The sequence below is a fragment of the Sardina pilchardus genome, chromosome 1 (assembly GCF_963854185.1).
Source record: "Sardina pilchardus chromosome 1, fSarPil1.1, whole genome shotgun sequence".
NCBI lineage: Eukaryota > Metazoa > Chordata > Actinopteri > Clupeiformes > Clupeidae > Sardina > Sardina pilchardus.
In genome coordinates, this window is record NC_084994.1 from 8071498 (window position 1) to 8090129 (window position 18632).

The 18632-nt window shown below is 40.6% G+C and overlaps 1 protein-coding gene and 3 long non-coding RNA genes across 5 annotated transcripts in view; 2 read left to right on the forward strand and 2 right to left on the reverse strand.

The window, feature by feature from the left end:
- LOC134080611 (NACHT, LRR and PYD domains-containing protein 12-like) overlaps positions 1-5340 on the reverse strand; it is an 80138-nt gene extending 74798 nt beyond the window's left edge. For both annotated transcript variants that reach the window (XM_062537251.1, XM_062537173.1), the window contains exon 1: positions 5266-5340. The gene's annotated coding sequence lies outside the window, so the exon portion shown is untranslated. The remainder of the gene's footprint in view (positions 1-5265) is intronic.
- A 1902-nt stretch (positions 5341-7242) lies between these two features.
- LOC134097401 (uncharacterized) lies at positions 7243-9250 on the reverse strand. Its single transcript, XR_009940917.1, has 3 exons — positions 8869-9250; positions 7977-8220; positions 7243-7462 (listed from the first exon to the last, which is right to left on the reverse strand). It is a non-coding gene; the product is annotated as an uncharacterized LOC134097401 (long non-coding RNA).
- A 492-nt stretch (positions 9251-9742) lies between these two features.
- On the forward strand, positions 9743-18118 carry LOC134097588 (uncharacterized). Its single transcript, XR_009940930.1, has 3 exons — positions 9743-10014; positions 17141-17384; positions 17899-18118. It is a non-coding gene; the product is annotated as an uncharacterized LOC134097588 (long non-coding RNA).
- LOC134098088 (uncharacterized) lies at positions 12865-15454 on the forward strand. Its single transcript, XR_009941010.1, has 4 exons — positions 12865-12948; positions 13922-14017; positions 14283-14378; positions 14889-15454. It is a non-coding gene; the product is annotated as an uncharacterized LOC134098088 (long non-coding RNA).
- Positions 18119-18632: the final 514 nt, after the last annotated feature.

Genomic DNA, 18632 nt, shown 5'->3' on the forward strand with positions numbered 1-18632 from the left:
ACAACTGAAAATAAAACGTATTTAACAGAAATATCTTTAATAGGCCTACATGCCTATCATGTCACTTTACTTATAACCGTAGGCTACATGATTGGAGAAGATCGCGCATTTTGTAACATTATAACAATGGATGGTCAGATATGCGATAGGGCAGTGAGGGTGATTCATTGTAACCGACTAGTAGGCCTAGGCCTAGCTCCGCAAAAGAAGTTTCTAGCAACTTAGAATATGGATCTCGTTATGCATGTTCATGTTGATTCAGAGATAGACAGACTACCGTGGGCTACTGTGCGTCAATATAACAGCATTTTATCATGTGGTGAATTAATGACTAACGTCAGTTTAACATGTCAGAACTTTTGATCGGCGTTTCAAGTGCATGCCGCGAATAAATGAACTCGACTGACTGAATCCTTTATATTTCTTGGCTAAGTGCGAAGAGATTGACACTCGAACTGTGGCGTAGCCTAACTGGTTGAGGCATCTTAATCATACGTCAGCGACCGGGGTTCAAAACTTACTCTACGAACCTCCGGAACCCATTAAGACAAGAGGCATTATTTTATTAAAACGTTTTGCGATTTTTTTTATGATTGCGATGTCTGCTGAAAAGAAAAGTTAATATGTGAATTCGTGGTTCAGCGCACGCACACACACACACACACACACACACACACACACACACACACACACACACACACACACACACACACACACACACACACACACACACACACACACACACACATTTTTACATTTACATAATAGGGCTCGGGCACACGCCTTGCATTCTAGGAATATCGCCGCCATTTGGTAGCGCACTGAACGTAATATCCATTCATTCAGATGCACAAGACAAGAAGCAGAAATATAGTAGCGATTTATTCTTTTCCTCTTGCGATCGTGGGTTGCACTGTTACACCCCACTACACAGCAACATACTACCAAGAAGGCAAAAACTAAGTAACAGGAACACACTAAAAGGCGGGAGTAAATCCATAGTAATCCATAGTAAACTAAGGAGTGAAGCTGCCAATGTGGCTGTGCCCGCGAAGTTTTGATGTCATGATCCCGAGCCCTAGTGTCAGGAAGTGTCTGTTGAGAGAGAGGGGGGAGGGAGGCAATCGTCCAATGCCGCATACAGGTAGGCTATAATGTCTAGTGAACTGGTTAGACAAGTGTGGGGGAGGGGGAATGATCGCACAAGACAATTGCTCTTCATGAAATGGGTAGTCTCACAGACGTTTGTCGATGTTTCAACGTAGCCTACTACATCACCTGCGAAATCGGACGTGGCACATAGAATTATTAGGCTACTGGATTTAATATAGCATAGACTTTGTTCATCCTATATTAGCCTATATTAAAATGTAATGTGCTGCGGGGAAGCATTGGGGAAGTCAGTTTAAGTTGTCCTGTAACAATTTGCCTCTTATTATAAGAGTATGCAGCCACTACGCACATAATAGTCTAGGTTATGGGCGGATGCGAGCAACCCCATGCAAAAGAAGGCCTTAAGTTAACGGACTGAAGGCCCGTTTACATGTCAAACATGCATTAAATCTAAGAAACGAAAAACACAAATATCATGTATTGTGTCGTAAACAGTTAATGACTTCGTGGCCACTATGCGCAACTGCATCGCGCAGTGAGCTGAAGGATAGGAGGACCGACACTTATTAACACAAAGCTTTGTAAAGCACTAACAACCACCCCTCAAAGTTCATTGTCCATAAGTCCAAACAATAAGTATAAAAATCCGACAATCCAAAACGATAACGAGATCTCCCAGAAACGAAAAACAAGTTTGTTGAGTAGTCCTTCCAACAATCTCAGCTTTTGCGTTTGTTAGATAAAAGGCATTCTGTCCTGCTGTATTCCAATGAGAAAAAATCATCCACAAGGTAGGCTAAGGGTCACGGTAATGCAGCATGCAGGAATCTATACGCACAAAACGAATGAATGGATTATATCGGCCAAAACGAATGAATGGGTTGGGAGAGTCGAGGGGTCAAATAGCGCACGTACTTGAATTTTAATCTGAAGAAGACCAAATCAAATCAAAAAAGAAGGATTTCAAGTGTGCGAACCTTTTTCCATTTTTTTTATGATTTAGCCTACTCTTGTTCTGCACCTTGACCGGGGATGTGCACAAACTTTTTTACTACACTTGAATTTTAAACCAACTCTTCTCTAGCCTATATCCTATAGCCATACTTTAATAATCAGATGTTATGCTCATTTTTGTAGGCTACACCTCACCGGCAAGCACGCACGCAAATGCTGCTTTTGCACATCTACAATATTGGCCAGGCTATATAGAATAGGCTTTTAGGACTGTATTTTGCCTTCGTGCAACTTTAGTTGTGCTCAATCTAAATTATTGTCAGTAAGGATAGGTCATATTACCAAATGGCGAACCTCGAAAATTATTTAGGATATAGAGCCGTGTCCATTACGCATGCAGTTATTTTTTAGGCTATTGTTTTATTTGAGTGTTTTTGTCTACCATGGCAAACATAGTTGAAACGTTCGCTCTAAACTAAAGTATTTCCAATCGGCTTTCACAAAACCGATGAGGTCCAGATCTCAGTGGCCTCATAGCTGCCTACAGCCATGCATAGTAAGCCTAATGATAGCCTAATAGTTATGACATTAATAGCCTATTAATGACCTCATGTCGGAATGGCACGTTGTTTGAAAAAAAAAAAAAGTTAAATAGGCCTAGGCCTACCGCCGAGTGGGGATATGTCGGAATGAACAGCGGATACCAGCTGGGTTGTAAAACATTACTGTATTCGTTGACTGTGTGGCAGTGCTTGCTTGCCCTTCGATCCATCCCAGTTGGTGGTTTTGCACCTGTCCCTGAGTTATAGTCTATATGAGTAAGCGCTTATGCTCTAACCGCATAATAAAAGAAGCACCTGCAGCAGTGCTTATGGCAAGGCTATTAACACCTGTCACTGAGCTATGGACAAGCAGTTATGCTCGAAAATTATCATAATAACAGACACACCTAATTGTATGGCTCTATGTTTAAACACATCAAATTAGCAAGCATTTCCGCAGCAACGTTTGCTTTCTTTTTCTGTCGGTCCGCGGTTGCTTGGTCAATTGCGCAGCAAATTATCAGATCACCGGACCTAATTTCACCCCATGTCTCGCGGACCAGCAGCAGTCTCCACGTTTCGCGGCCCATAGTTTGAGAAACGCTGCATTAAAGTGGCATTAGGTTGTAGGCTATATGTTTAGTGATTTCTTTGTGTGTTTTTCATAGTGTGTGTGCATTGAGTAGTTCCTTAAAATACGGAACAAAGAGCGTCCCGTAGCCTATCTGTTCAATACGGAAGAAGACTAACTATTACTTATATATTTCTTATAACGAAACGCGAAGAAAAAATACGAGGACTGACCATCTCGTTTCTCCGCGTTTCCCCCAATACCATGGCGACAAAGAGAAATAAATATGATTTGACATTTAAGCTGATTGCTGACAAATTTGCCACACAATTCGGGAGAAGCAGCGGACAGGAGCGCCACCACAAGCAAGCACTTCTAGCCCAAATTAACATGGCAACGTTGCCTATGACTAAAGTGTCTAAGTAGGCTAGTCCTACTAATATTACATTTGATTGGTAGCATGTTTGTAGCGCGCCAGTGTAGCCTACCCATCCCCTACATCAAAACAGCTTAGAATCAATCAAAGAATCAGCTGTGTCGGCGTTAGGCTGTAGGCGATTTTCTATAACCATTTTCATTCATTTCAACAATGGTTCATTGAAACGTCGTTTGAATAATTTCGCCAGTCATCACCTTCATTGTAATGATTAAATGAGATTAAGGAGTCGACTATTGACGGATATGCGGTCTTCATCATTTTGAAATGCGGGATGAAACTTTCTGCCACCTGGTGGTTGTTTGGCTACATTGCCTTAGGCTCGAAAAAAATCGGCTTGACGGCCTGCGGGATCTCTTCGGGAGTCCCGCGGGAGAAGGTGCATTCTCAACCCGTACCCACTGTACAGTGCATTTCTATTAGTAGTGTGTGAAATGAATCTCCCACACTGGGAATACTGCAGCTGAAGAAGACTTGAAAAAGAATCTGTCTATTCACATTTTTTTTACCAGCCATTGATAAGTTGATTACATTTCTATATTAACATGTTGTATTAACGAAAGGATAAAAAATAACACTTTTTGTGTGCTGTAAAGTGGTTAGAAGATGCTAATCGGAATCGGCTAAAATCGGTATCGGCAGGTCAAATTCTATGAAAAATCGGAAATCGGAATCGGCCAAAAAATTGCAATCGGTGCATCTCTAATAAATAGGCCATCACTAGTCCATTCTGTAGGCTACTTTGTCAACACAAATATCACTTGTCCATATTATTCACGATAGACCTACCAGTGGAGTAGGCTATAGCTACACTGAAACTGTGCTGTAGAAACCAGTTATTCACACATAGCATACAAGAAGCTGGAGAGGCAGGTTTGTGAAACATTTCATACAGTAAGCCTGCTATACAAACACAGACATAGGCTACAATATGTTACTTATACAGTGCTGATGTGACCACTGGCACCAGCCTCGGAAGAACTTCATCTGGAGGCTACATTCAAAACAATTCTAATTCAGTTTTGCATAATAATATGCTTCTTCAAGTTCAGTTGCAGAGTGAGACAGAGACTGCACAGAGAGGGGGGTCATCTTATTCGTTACTTTCGTGTCTGTAAACGTCATTACAGTGCCGTGTCAAATAGCCTTATGTGTTGCCTGGATAATTCTTCCACACTCTAATAAAGGAAGACCTGAATGGTAGCCTAAATGTGCATGGGCGCATAGAAATAGTCAAGCGGCTTCCGGCCTCCTTTTTTTACCTTAAGGTCAACGTTTATGTCCCGATTTCTCGCTGTAGATTAGGCCATTGTATGCTACCTGTGATCACTCGGACGGTTGACCAAATTGTTGGCCCATAAAGACACACGGCTATTGTACGTAACGTTAACTATTTCTGTTCGTAAAAAGTATACAAATGTGTAGCTTACATATAGTCTACTACTGTGATGGTAGTTCTTACTTAAAAGCGAAGATCGATATGCTTCTGGTCAATGTACGATGTCGTCGTTTCGGTGCCGAGAACACTGGGCTAACCTACATTCCGGTTAGAATCCCCTGATTATGAACATAATATTATTAAACGTATTGCGTTGATGCACCAATTCAAACATTCACTATCCGATGCTGAGATAGATTAGGCTACTTACTTAGGCTACCAGTTGTATTTTCAAGATGCTTCATTGCAGAAATGTTGAACTGCTTATCCACAAAATGGAGGCGACGAGATCAGTTTCGCTTTCGTTATGGAGACGTGACGCACAGCACAGTCACGCCTCCAATGGGGGTTGGGTAGCAGTGGGTCGCTGAGCCAGAGTCCCATTTGGGGCCGATTGGTGCCACAATTATCGCAATCATAATCCTAATATGAACCAACGCAATTACCTAATCGCAAGTCTACAAAGTAGGCTATTAAAGAACAGTTCATTTGGTCACATTTCTGTCTTTTATATTAATTTCGTCCTCCTTGACTATGCCACTTCTAGTCGGTTGGTGTGTGTAGTGTGTGAGGTAGGCTACAGCCATTCTGATTGGTGAGCTTTATAGTCGGTTGGGGGTGCTGTGCTTCTTGTGCACCAGGCGTGCCCACCAATCAGGAGTGGCACAAATTAAAGAGACATTTGGAATGCTGAACTGAATCCATTGACATTCAAAAAGCACACAAATCACAATCACAATCACAATATCTGTCAGGAAAATCACATTTGATTTTTTCCTCAAATCATGCAGTCCTACAACTGAGGGCACAAAACTGTTTGTATTTACTGATAGCAGCAAATGCATGATAGACATCTGGGACTCACAGCTGAATCTCACAGCGGGTTCACACATTGTACGCTAGGTTGCTCTTGGTTGAGGTTAAGTCCTCAGCTGAAGCCGCTAGGCTGCTAGGGAAGAAAATATGAGTGTAGCATTCTTCTTGTCACATAGAACGTGAAAACAGCATTTATTAGTGCCCTATATGTGGAGAGTATCGCCAACTCAAATCATGGGCGCCATCTTTACTACCGGAAGTGACGTTCGTCTCAATGATGGTCAATAGGGCGAATATGACATGTTAAAACAAATAGCTTAACATCGTCATAAACAAGCCTATAAATGTTATAATGTGCATCACTATCCATTAAGATGTTAATGCTGTTGCAAATACGCTGCATTATACATTTTGAAAAAATTAGCAAAGACCAGATAAATAGTAATAAACGTTGCCTAGTCGGAGCCAGCTAGCTCTGAAAACGCCTACGAGGCGAACTTTGTTTATCCAATTTCTTACAGCAGTTAGATATTAGTCTGAGGAAACACCTTGAAATAAGGCAGTAAGAGAAAGCTGAAAGCTTCATTTTGGTGAAATAAGCCTGTTTAGGGCACAATGAATAACATCTTACCTTACTTAAGCCAGCGATCCCTACATGTTGCAGCAACTCTTTGAATCACTGTTAGATTTGACGTCTGACCTCCAGATTCGGACATAATGTATTTCGACCGTGCATGAGGCAAGACTAAAATATGCTATTTATTTTCTTTTTTATCAATAAGTATGTTGTTTCAATAGATTCTGGGACAGTAAAAGAAAATAGTTTTAATTGAACATTTTTTTAAAATATATAGTATTATCATAAAGTTAGGCTATTATTATATAAAGTTATTATTATTACAAAACTACATGGAGGTCACCATTAGTTTGACCTCAAACTTTTCCGTTAAATAATAACTTACCCCTATGCACAAAACCTGCCAGACAATAATCACATTTTTCCCACCATCACTCTCCTGAACTGTTTTTGTAATTGGACACCACCACCTTGGCCATAAGTTCAACTTTTACAGACTAAATCACATGCTTCTTGCACATCTCTTGCAATACATTTTGGACTCAATCTATTGGTAGGTGCCTTATATTGTGGTGCTCTAGTATGCATCTTCTGACTGCATACTACTGTATGTCTAATTGTTGCAACAGCTAATGCCAGTCAAATTCCTTGTAGATATACTTGGCCAATACAAGCTCATTCTGATACTAAAACACACAAACTTGCTAGGTTTTCAAAAATATTTTTCAATAAAATATATTTCCATTTATTATAATCAAATTAAATAATCAAAGACAACAATTTCTGACTTAACAAACATTTACAAGACCATCAGAATCTAGGCCTATATGAAATGCAATATAAGCATGAGGGATGAGGATGAGAGATCTCCATGTGCTCTTTTCAGGTGTCACATTGTTGTCCTCCACCAAGTCCATCCCTTCATGGTCCTTTACATGGCCTGATTAGATGACATGGAGTTGATCAGCTGTCTGCGGTGTCCTCCCCTCAGACCAATTGTACCTTTGTTCTCGTCCTGCATGTAAAATAATGAAACTCTTGTCATTAAATGGGTAGATGTACATAAAAAATACCACTATTTCTACCACTGTAGTAAGGACTGCTCTTCTAAAAAATCTGAAATGTGCACAGGTTGTCATTAAATGTGTATGCTTCTACACCACACTCATTGATCTGTCGCACACTCTCTCACACACACCCACAAAACATGGGACACAAAGGGAGCAGACCGTGAATCTCCTCTCTCAACCTCAGACTTGGATAATACAAGGCAGTACCATTTAACACCACACACGCTACATCCTCCTAATAATTTTACTAATGACATCATAGCAAAGTGTACCTGAGAAACTGCAACTAAGTGCCTTAATTAACCAAAAATATAAACATAATAATGTTAATGGTAGAACACGATGAAGAAAGGAAGCTGTTGTTTATCTTGACTTAAATTGATCCAGCTGAGGAAAAGCACTTGTTCTTTGGAAGGAATTTCAATTTGTCTGCATGCAATATTGACACCGATCACATACCCTGTCTGTGTATAGTGTATTGTGCACACTGTGGTGGAGACTTGGGTCCATGTTGGGTCCATGTTGACTGGGCTGATTTGGTGATGAGGGGTGTCAGGCATCAGGGGAAAGGTGCTGAAGCAAGGAGCAGCAGCAGTAGCCTACAGGATCTTGAGGATGTTGAGGCGACGGGGCAGGGACCTTGAATCAGCAGACAGCTGTATCCCTCTTACTTCACCAGCCACTGACTCTTCTCTACCTACATCTAAAATAACAAAAAAGACAAAGAGGAAGCATAATATTTACTATATTGCTTTGTTTTATAATACAGACATAATTCATCACCTTAAACCATGATTCAATAAAGCATGGCACACTCACTAGAGGGCTGACAGATTGACAGATTGAAGTATAGCCTACAAAACCAGTGTTGAGCTGAAGTCTGTATTGACACCACTTAATACTTCGTGATTAGCACACCACCTACCAAGTTAGGCAGATAGCTAGCAAACCATATCTTCAAACTATGCTGTGTATTTCAACAGATTTATTTGGACAATACTGTGCCTATGCTACTGGTAAAGTTTCTAACAACGTTGATAGAAAGACTAGCTAACTTGCAAACTGCAATTATCCGACCAGCTATTTCAGTCAAGCAGGAGGACATTCTTAAAATAGGCAAACAAGACGTTGTGTTATTTTGCTCGACAAGAAAGAAAATGCAAAACTAACAAGTTTATCAATGATTACAGATCGCTATGTTACCTGCTAAGCAGCTGTAGCACTATTAGTAAACACACACGACATTACTGGCTGCTTGTCTTAATAGCCACTTTAGTGCTTCAAAAACGTAAAAATGCAAGGAAATTAAGACCATAAATGATAACAGTATGAGATGAAAAACCTTATTTACCAGAGTTGTTCCAACCGTTTTCCTTTTAGACAAGGTTAAGACGAACGATGTATGATGTATTCGCTGCTCCTCCAGAAGTGGCATCTCTCCGGGTAGGCTAGTTAGAAACAAAATCCGTGCTGCAAATGTCTTAACAAGTCTTATCACTAAAAATGCTTATGACGTAAACGTTATAATGTTAACGTTATCAGAAAAGTTTCCAGTGAGAAAATGGGTCGCTGTATGGTGAAGATATTAAGACTTAATGCCAACGATACTCAAACACTGCCATCTGAAAGCATTAGAAAGCATTCTAGTCAAAAGTACTTTTGGTAGTAAAAATGGCGTCCATAAAACACGTGACCACCTCTGAACCAATCCTTGGCAGAACTGCTCTGAACATTCCAAACACAGTTGGCGGTACTCTCCACATATACACTAATCCAGCGAAACACGGAAGTAACACAAAACCGCCATTACTGCGTGCCTGGCTGCTAAGAAATTAGCCCGTTGGTTCCATAGGCGGCTGTTGCAGAAGTTAGCTGTCATTAATACACGTCTTAATACCTTATGGTGTTAATAAATTACCTTCATTGGTAAGTTTTGGTACAGTCTGACATCATTGATCCAATGTTCCCTTTCACCTGACATTTTCATTCATTAGCAGTCCTCTTGTTAGACATTCTCTGACAGGATGCTTTCATTGAAAAGCACAGACAAGTGTCACTCGTCACATTCGCAGGCACGCAGTAATGGCGATATTCAAGATGGCAGCGCCCATAAAGTTCGCGCTGGATTAGTGTATAGGGCACTAGCATTTATTAGTGCCCTATATGTGGAGAGTACCGCCAACTGTGTTTGGTGTATTTATGTATTTATCTCTCTCATGCTTTCAGATGGCAGTGTTTGAGTATCGTTGGCATTAAGTCTTAATATCTTCACCATACAGCGACCCATTTTCTCACTGGAAACTTTTCTGATAACGTTAACATTATAACGTTTACGTCATAAGCATTTTTAGTGATAAGACTTGTTAAGACATTTGCAGCACGGATTTTGTTTCTAACTAGCCTACCCGGAGAGATGCCACTTCTGGAGGAGCAGCGAATACATCATACATCGTTCGTCTTAACCTTGTCTAAAAGGAAAACGGTTGGAACAACTCTGGTAAATAAGGTTTTTCATCTCATACTGTTATCATTTATGGTCTTAATTTCCTTGCATTTTTACGTTTTTGAAGCACTAAAGTGGCTATTAAGACAAGCAGCCAGTAATGTCGTGTGTGTTTACTAATAGTGCTACAGCTGCTTAGCAGGTAACATAGCGATCTGTAATCATTGATAAACTTGTTAGTTTTGCATTTTCTTTCTTGTCGAGCAAAATAACACAACGTCTTGTTTGCCTATTTTAAGAATGTCCTCCTGCTTGACTGAAATAGCTGGTCGGATAATTGCAGTTTGCAAGTTAGCTAGTCTTTCTATCAACGTTGTTAGAAACTTTACCAGTAGCATAGGCACAGTATTGTCCAAATAAATCTGTTGAAATACACAGCATAGTTTGAAGATATGGTTTGCTAGCTATCTGCCTAACCATAGACAGTAAAAGATATGGACAGAGCTATCACGTAGACGGCAGCAGAGACCGAGGAAGCAAATTTCAACGGTTTTTTTAGGTCTTCTTATTTCGTCATAGGTCTCCTGCGCAGGCTCAGGTGTCGTACATGTGACGTAGGCACGTAGTTTGACCTATGGCGACGCTTTACTCTCGCTGGACGCATGCGCCTTTAACACTTTAGCATTGACTTCGGAAAAACGTTAATTACTCAGCCGATAAGACAGTTACGAGATTATTATGTCAATTTCACAATGTAGTATGTACCCCGACAATAGAAAATGTTCATATAAAGGCTTAAAACGCTTCAGCTCTAACGTAATTTGATGTCAAAGTGGCGCTTACGCCCCATAGGATTCATTGGAATGGCCAGCTAGCCACGGTCTTCTCGTTAGCATGGCGGCCGCCATACTGTCTACACTCTCAGAACGTTCGCTGCCCCCTTGTGCCTAACTTGGTAGGTGGTGTGCTAATCACTAAGTATTAAGTGGTGTCAATCAGGGGCGGAGCTAATGGTTCACTCTAGACGGGGCGAAGACCTATAGTGGGCCCCTCCCCCCGCGTGCGTGCATGCGTGCGAGGGCGCGCGCGCGCAACAATACTTTCAAAGCGCTGACAATATTTGTCATTTCCACGGTTAGGTTCGTGCATGGTCCGTTAAAAAGTAGCCTTAGAGTACTAAACTACTATAGCCTACTAATGTAGCTTTAAACAGGTAATGAACGTTCTGACAAGCACACCCATTCCCTACCTTGTTCTTGCCCATCTGAAATAACGCCTCTAGCTTTGCTGCCTCCATCCTTTCTGTTTTCGCTGTTTACATCCATGATGAGTCTTAAGTAGCCTAAGTAAATTAGCTTAACAGTATATGGCGATAAAACAGCAAATAGGCCTATCGCCGCGTAAAAAGCAACAACAAATAGGCCTAGTCGTGCTGCATTGAGAAGTTATGGTAGGGCAATTTTGTATGAATACACACACACACGCACATGGGAGATTTTCTCTCGTTGTTGAGCAATGCGCAATGCGTACGGTCGTACACCTGCAGGTACGCCTGCCAGCTAGCCTACTCGGTTTTTATCCCAACATCATGTTTTTATTTAAGCCATTCCATGTTGTGCTTATTGGCTGGGGCATGTTGTTTTCTTTCATGTCGATTCAAGATTGTTTGTGTAGGCTAAACTACCGGTCAAAACTCTCACAGTTTAATTTCACTACACTGTAAAACCGAACACTACAAGTAAAATAGTTTTTTTGATTTGAAAACACTCAAAAATGAAAAATAGCTCATTGTACTTTAATCGTCTGTGTTACTTGAACAAATATTTACTTTTAAGTTGACAGCACTCGTCCGCTTTAAGTAATTTGAAAAAATAGAATGCGTGGGAACAGATTTGTAGGCGGATCTTCTGCCATGGATCTTGTGCACGTCAAGCGAAGCGACGCATAACGGTCGAGAAGGGTCTGACTGCAGAGCCGCAGAGCCACTACACTCACGCCACTACGTCACGCCAGTACATAACATAGTACATAACGCCACCACGTCACCATGTACAGGTTGGAGAACCTGAGAAGAGATTACTCAATGTGATTCCTGTTGTTTTAACTTTTATTGCCCTTTTTGTTCAGCAATTTTTTAAACCTAGCGCTAACGCTGGGTTTCCACAGGGCATGTCACCACTCGCCTGTTAAAATTTCGCCCGAGGGGGGTGGTCACGTTTCGGCTGAGTGACAGGCAGGATACTTTCGTTGAAAACGGTGGTCAACGGTAGCTCAACAGGTTAGCTTAGTGGTTAGTTAGCGAGACAGTAGTGCTTCAGATTATATTCAGTGGTTTATCTAGCCCAAGTATGTTCAGGTGGCATACACACAACAATCCGTTTTAATGTTTTTATGTTGACAACAAGTCATGTTGTACAGAAACGCGATAGTAGTTAATATCAGTGTGTTAGCGATTTCGTTGCTATGTGTTTTCAATAGGTTATAATGGGTCAAAAAGCTAACAAGCTAACTCTACCGTGAGAGAGCTTACGTTAAACGTCGGCACTGACTGATGACTTGTACAGATCATTTTTACAGTTACAAATGATGTCTACAGTTTCAAAACATGATATACACTTACAAGACTTTTGTAGTCTATTTTAATTCCATAATATTACAAATCTAGAATGAACGGAAGTTGAAAACAGTTCAGATTTCCGGGTTATATCAGTGATATCCACTGCGCATGCGAGGCAAATCTGGCGTGACGTAGTGGTGGCGTGACGTAGTGGTGTGGCTACTGCGCATGCGCGGGCGTGACGTAGTGGTGGCGTGACGTAGTGGTGTGGCTACTGCGCATGCGCGGGCGTGACGTAGTGGTGTTGTGGTGGCTCTGCGGCTCTGCAGACAGATATTATTGTAACGGTCGACCACCAGAGAAGACACGAAAAGAATGGGGCACAGGAGAAGATACAACGGGACAACGAGAAGAGAAAACCGCAATTAAACGTAAGTGGAGAAATTAAGTGGTGCATTTTGACCCTAACGTACGACCTTTACCATATTGCTAAAGCCAAAAGTTTGAAAATATTTGACTGCTACGTAAATGTATCCAGTTACTAGCTAGCAGCTAAGAATGTTGCTTCTGTATGCCAGCACTTGATTGATCAGCTAACTTAACGCTAGCAATCTCCAATGTGACTAAAAACATGGAATAATTTACCCCGTTAGTACTGTTTAACACAATGACTTTGAAGTGCAAGCTATGTGGTGCGTTGCTTAATAACAGGGCACAGGTTCTGACCGGCAACATTAGCGCTTAGCATGCTAGCGTTTAGCATGCTAGCGACGTTACGTCCGTCCGTTAGTCCACTTCCATGCCGTTATGATGACCTGTGTGTGCACATTTCATTCAGTAAATGCGTTTACTGTAAGATTAAGGTGATCAGATTTTTGGGACATAGTCCTTGGACATTTTCAGTTTAGAACCGTAAAGACCTAAAATGCTTTGCTAGAAATTATTCAAATTATTAGTGCTGTTACCTAGACTATAGAATTTTAACCATGCACACTCAGCTGGAATAGTTATGATGACACAACAGCAATGAGTTCACAACCTCAAAGCATATTTGAGCTCAGAAATGGGCCAAAATACTGTATGCTACATTTCAGCACTGCATGAAATCCTACAGTAGCCTAGTGGTCACCTGTGTGTAGATAATCTAAAATAAGATAGTTGTCTTGGTCATCTTAGTAATATCTAGGTCTATACATGCTATATCTTCCTATTTTAGGACAGTGGGGGCTACCCATATCTAAAGAAAGTATGATGTTATAATAGATGTATAGTATAATGTGTAATAAGATTAAAGAATACTTTGGTTTCAGAAGCTGTACTAACTATCAAAGAAAGGTAATCCCTACTGCATTTCAAATTGTTATTATTACTGGCTTGACTATGACTGTTTGTTTTCACATGCAGGGATCCTCGGATGTAAATATCCAACGTGCTGTGGCACTCCGTGGCCTTCCTTTCTACCTCCATGAAGATGATGGCACTTTTATAAAGACATGGGATGTAAGTAAGCATGTTGTCTATTATTGACATGACCGTTAAAGGTAATGGCTATCTAGGTCTATACATGCTATATCTTCCTATTTCAGGACAGTCTGGCTACCCATATCTAAAGAAAGTATGATGTTGTAATAGATGCATTGTATAATGTTTATTAAGATTAAAGAATGCTTTGGTTTCAGAAGCTGTAACTATCAAAGAAAGGTAATCCTACTGCATTTTGAATTATTATTACTGGCTTGACTACATGACTTCTTTTCACATGCAGGGATCCTCGGATGTAAATATCCCACACACTGTGGCACTCAGTGGCCTTCCTTTCTACCTCCATGAAGATGATGGCACTTTTATAAAGACATGGGATGTAAGTAAGTTGTCTATTATTGACATGACTGTTAAAGGGGTAGTTTTTGGACATAGGACCTAATTTCCAAGTTAGCCAATGTGAATCAGAACAATGAGAAAATTGGGTACAGCATAGAGCAAATACTGGTCCAGCAGCTTAAACTAAACTGAATTGAAGCTGAAGCCAAAATGTCCTGGTAGGTTATCAATAGCTGCCGAGCCACTATTTAGTCTCTGTTGCATCAAATTTTGTCATTTTTATTCTTATGGACAGAAGTGATCTCGAAGAACAGGGCTATGGGTCGAGCAACACTGGAGTTACATTTCAAGCTTTTGTTTTTTTCACCAGGAAACTCCAGAGACGTTACTTAGTAATATTTCAAGTAATTATTTCAATAATGCAACTGCCCTGGAAAAGTTTGAGGAGAAAATGTTAAAATTAATAGTGCAATAGACATAGTAGCCCTTAACTTGTAATCCCTATTAGATATTAAATTAACACACAGTTGTTCTTTGTTAATTTTTTCAGGTCTCTCAATCGGAGTTCAAGATGAGGAAACCCAGCCCGATTTGTCGCCGATTGGATCTTGCTCTGCAGGCTGGAATCCTGCACATTTATCTCTTCTGCTTCCGTTCCACTTTTGCTGGAACCAATCGCATCCTGGCTTATCCATCAGACGCACCAGGATCGTGGTCTGATTGGTTGAAGGACTATCCAAGCGTACAGAGACATTTGAACTATGCAAATTCATCACGCCTCTTGTCCAGTAGAAATACAGCGCAGACTCCCCAGACAAATGTTCAATCTCAAAAGACTGAGCTTGGTGATAGCCAAGCTACGAACTCCAATGTTTTTGTAATGTATTCATTAATTGTTCCCTGAACATATTCAATGATTTGTTGATGGTTGACGTTATTGTCCAATGTTTTTTTATAATTATTATTTTAATACTATCATCTCCTACCATCGTCTATCTCATTTCTCAAATTAGAGGTGGATAAACTGTGTTTATTTGAATTTAGCCTCACTACAGCCTTGATCTGAACTCCAATCTGTACTTGTTTTCATGGTTTACATTAAAAGATTAAGTCGAATTTCAGTGGCCTATGTTCTTCCAAGTCCTAAAGTTGAAACTAATCAAAATGAGCAAGTTTGTTCAACTTTCTGATAATTTAAACTTTTAAGTTAAGTTTAATTAAAATAATTGGTTGATGCTAAATTAAATATTTTATGTTGATATTAATGAATCCAAGTAAGCTGAGCTTAATTTTATTAATTACTGCAAACTCAACGAGTGGATGTTTCTTCAACTTAAAAAAGACTTGTTGAACACTCTCAAAATTCGCTAGTGGAGACTAATTAAAAAAGTTACGTTTCTTTGACTTAGCAAAACCAAGTTACCATTACTTAAATTTTTTTGTGTAATCTGTTTCACCAAATTTTTTGAGTTCAACTAACTTGTCGGGTTTTACAGTGTACGCTTGCCCGTTTAGGCTTATTTTTTTATTTTTTTTTACAAGATTAGGCAATACACCGAGGCATTAACTCCGCTGACACTAAGTGTTGGTGACAGAGGTAGCCATACCGTACTGTATCTCAAGTTATGGCCGCGATTTGTATTTATTGGCTGCGCAATAACTTAACCAACACAGCGCACGTTGAATGAATTGACTGCCTTGTGCGTAAACAGCGGTGGAAATCCCGACAGTGATTCAACTACATGAAACATAATTAGTGAACCATCAAATACCCCCTTATTGCATAGGCCATCAGTCCAAACATCAAGCAATATAATCAAACAGTGTAAGAGTAAATTAGACCCCAAAACAAACCAAAAATGTTCTGCTTTTGATGGCATGCCGCTCCGTTCCAAATGAAACGCATGTCTCACAATAAAACGCACGTATGCAGAGCCTAATTAGCCTAAATAAAATGGGCATAATTTGAGGAGTTGCAGGTAGGCCTAGGCAGTCTCCTGCCAACCTAGCCTATCTTCTTGTCTCTACTGAAGTTGTAGCCTACCTATTTCGTGTGTTTACAACAACATTGACATTGACATGTTCCGTGTGCGGATATAGAGAGGCTTTCCAGGCTATCAGAACTTTTTTTTTTTTAACCGTTTATGTTCATCGGCGCAGCCTACTACGATGCGAACTGACAGCTGTTGCCACGCGAAAGCTCCAGACTCTAAATAGGTATATAGATCTTGCTAACTCACTTGATTTTCTGTAATACGGTAAATGCAACCTGTAGCCAACCTAGGCAACCTCAGAAAACCCAGACAGGTCGTGCATCAGTTTCGCTTTTAAAACACGCCAGTGTAGCGCGAGAGGGGAAATGCCTGTTGCGGGCTATGCAGTGTTTAAGGGCATGACAGACGGGCTCCCATTGTAAGGGCACTCTACGGACCAGCGGCATCTTTAGTAGCATCCAGCAATCAGTACATATGAGCATCGTTAAATACAACAATTCAGCAAGATAGATTTGGCCAAAGGTGGGCCCCCTGCCTGCACCCGTGGGCCCGGAGCGACCGCCCCCCCTGCCCCCCCTGCCCCCCCTGCCCCCCTGCCCCCCCACTCGCTCCGCTATTGGTGTCAATACAGACTTCAGCTCAACACTGCTTTTGTAGGCTATACTTCAATCTGTCAATCTGTCAGCCCTCTAGTGAGTGTGCCATGCTTTATTGAATCATGGTTTAAGGTGATGAATTATGTCTGTATTATAAAACAAAGCAATATAGTAAATATTATGCTTCCTCTTTGTCTTTTTTGTTATTTTAGATGTAGGTAGAGAAGAGTCAGTGGCTGGTGAAGTAAGAGGGATACAGCTGTCTGCTGATTCAAGGTCCCTGCCCCGTCGCCTCAACATCCTCAAGATCCTGTAGGCTACTGCTGCTGCTCCTTGCTTCAGCACCTTTCCCCTGATGCCTGACACCCCTCATCACCAAATCAGCCCAGTCAACATGGACCCAACATGGACCCAAGTCTCCACCACAGTGTGCACAATACACTATACACAGACAGGGTATGTGATCGGTGTCAATATTGCATGCAGACAAATTGAAATTCCTTCCAAAGAACAAGTGCTTTTCCTCAGCTGGATCAATTTAAGTCAAGATAAACAACAGCTTCCTTTCTTCATCGTGTTCTACCATTAACATTATTATGTTTATATTTTTGGTTAATTAAGGCACTTAGTTGCAGTTTCTCAGGTACACTTTGCTATGATGTCATTAGTAAAATTATTAGGAGGATGTAGCGTGTGTGGTGTTAAATGGTACTGCCTTGTATTATCCAAGTCTGAGGTTGAGAGAGGAGATTCACGGTCTGCTCCCTTTGTGTCCCATGTTTTGTGGGTGTGTGTGAGAGAGTGTGCGACAGATAAATGAGTGTGGTGTAGAAGCATACACATTTAATGACAACCTGTGCACATTTCAGATTTTTTAGAAGAGCAGTCCTTACTACAGTGGTAGAAATAGTGGTATTTTTTATGTACATCTACCCATTTAATGACAAGAGTTTCATTAGTTTACATGCAGGACGAGAACAAAGGTACAATTGGTCTGAGGGGAGGACACCGCAGACAGCTGATGAACTCCATGTCATCTAATCAGGCCATGTAAAGGACCATGAAGGGATGGACTTGGTGGAGGACAACAATGTGACACCTGAAAAGAGCACATGGAGATCTCTCATCCTCATCCCTCATGCTTATATTGCATTTCATATAGGCCTAGATTCTGATGGTCTTGTAAATGTTTGTTAAGTCAGAAATTGTTGTCTTTGATTATTTAATTTGATTATAATAAATGGAAATATATTTTATTGAAAAATATTTTTGAAAACCTAGCAAGTTTGTGTGTTTTAGTATCAGAATGAGCTTGTATTGGCCAAGTATATCTACAAGGAATTTGACTGGCATTAGCTGTTGCAACAATTAGACATACAGTAGTATGCAGTCAGAAGATGCATACTAGAGCACCACAATATAAGGCACCTACCAATAGATTGAGTCCAAAATGTATTGCAAGAGATGTGCAAGAAGCATGTGATTTAGTCTGTAAAAGTTGAACTTATGGCCAAGGTGGTGGTGTCCAATTACAAAAACAGTTCAGGAGAGTGATGGTGGGAAAAATGTGATTATTGTCTGGCAGGTTTTGTGCATAGGGGTAAGTTATTATTTAACGGAAAAGTTTGAGGTCAAACTAATGGTGACCTCCATGTAGTTTTGTAATAATAATAACTTTATATAATAATAGCCTAACTTTATGAT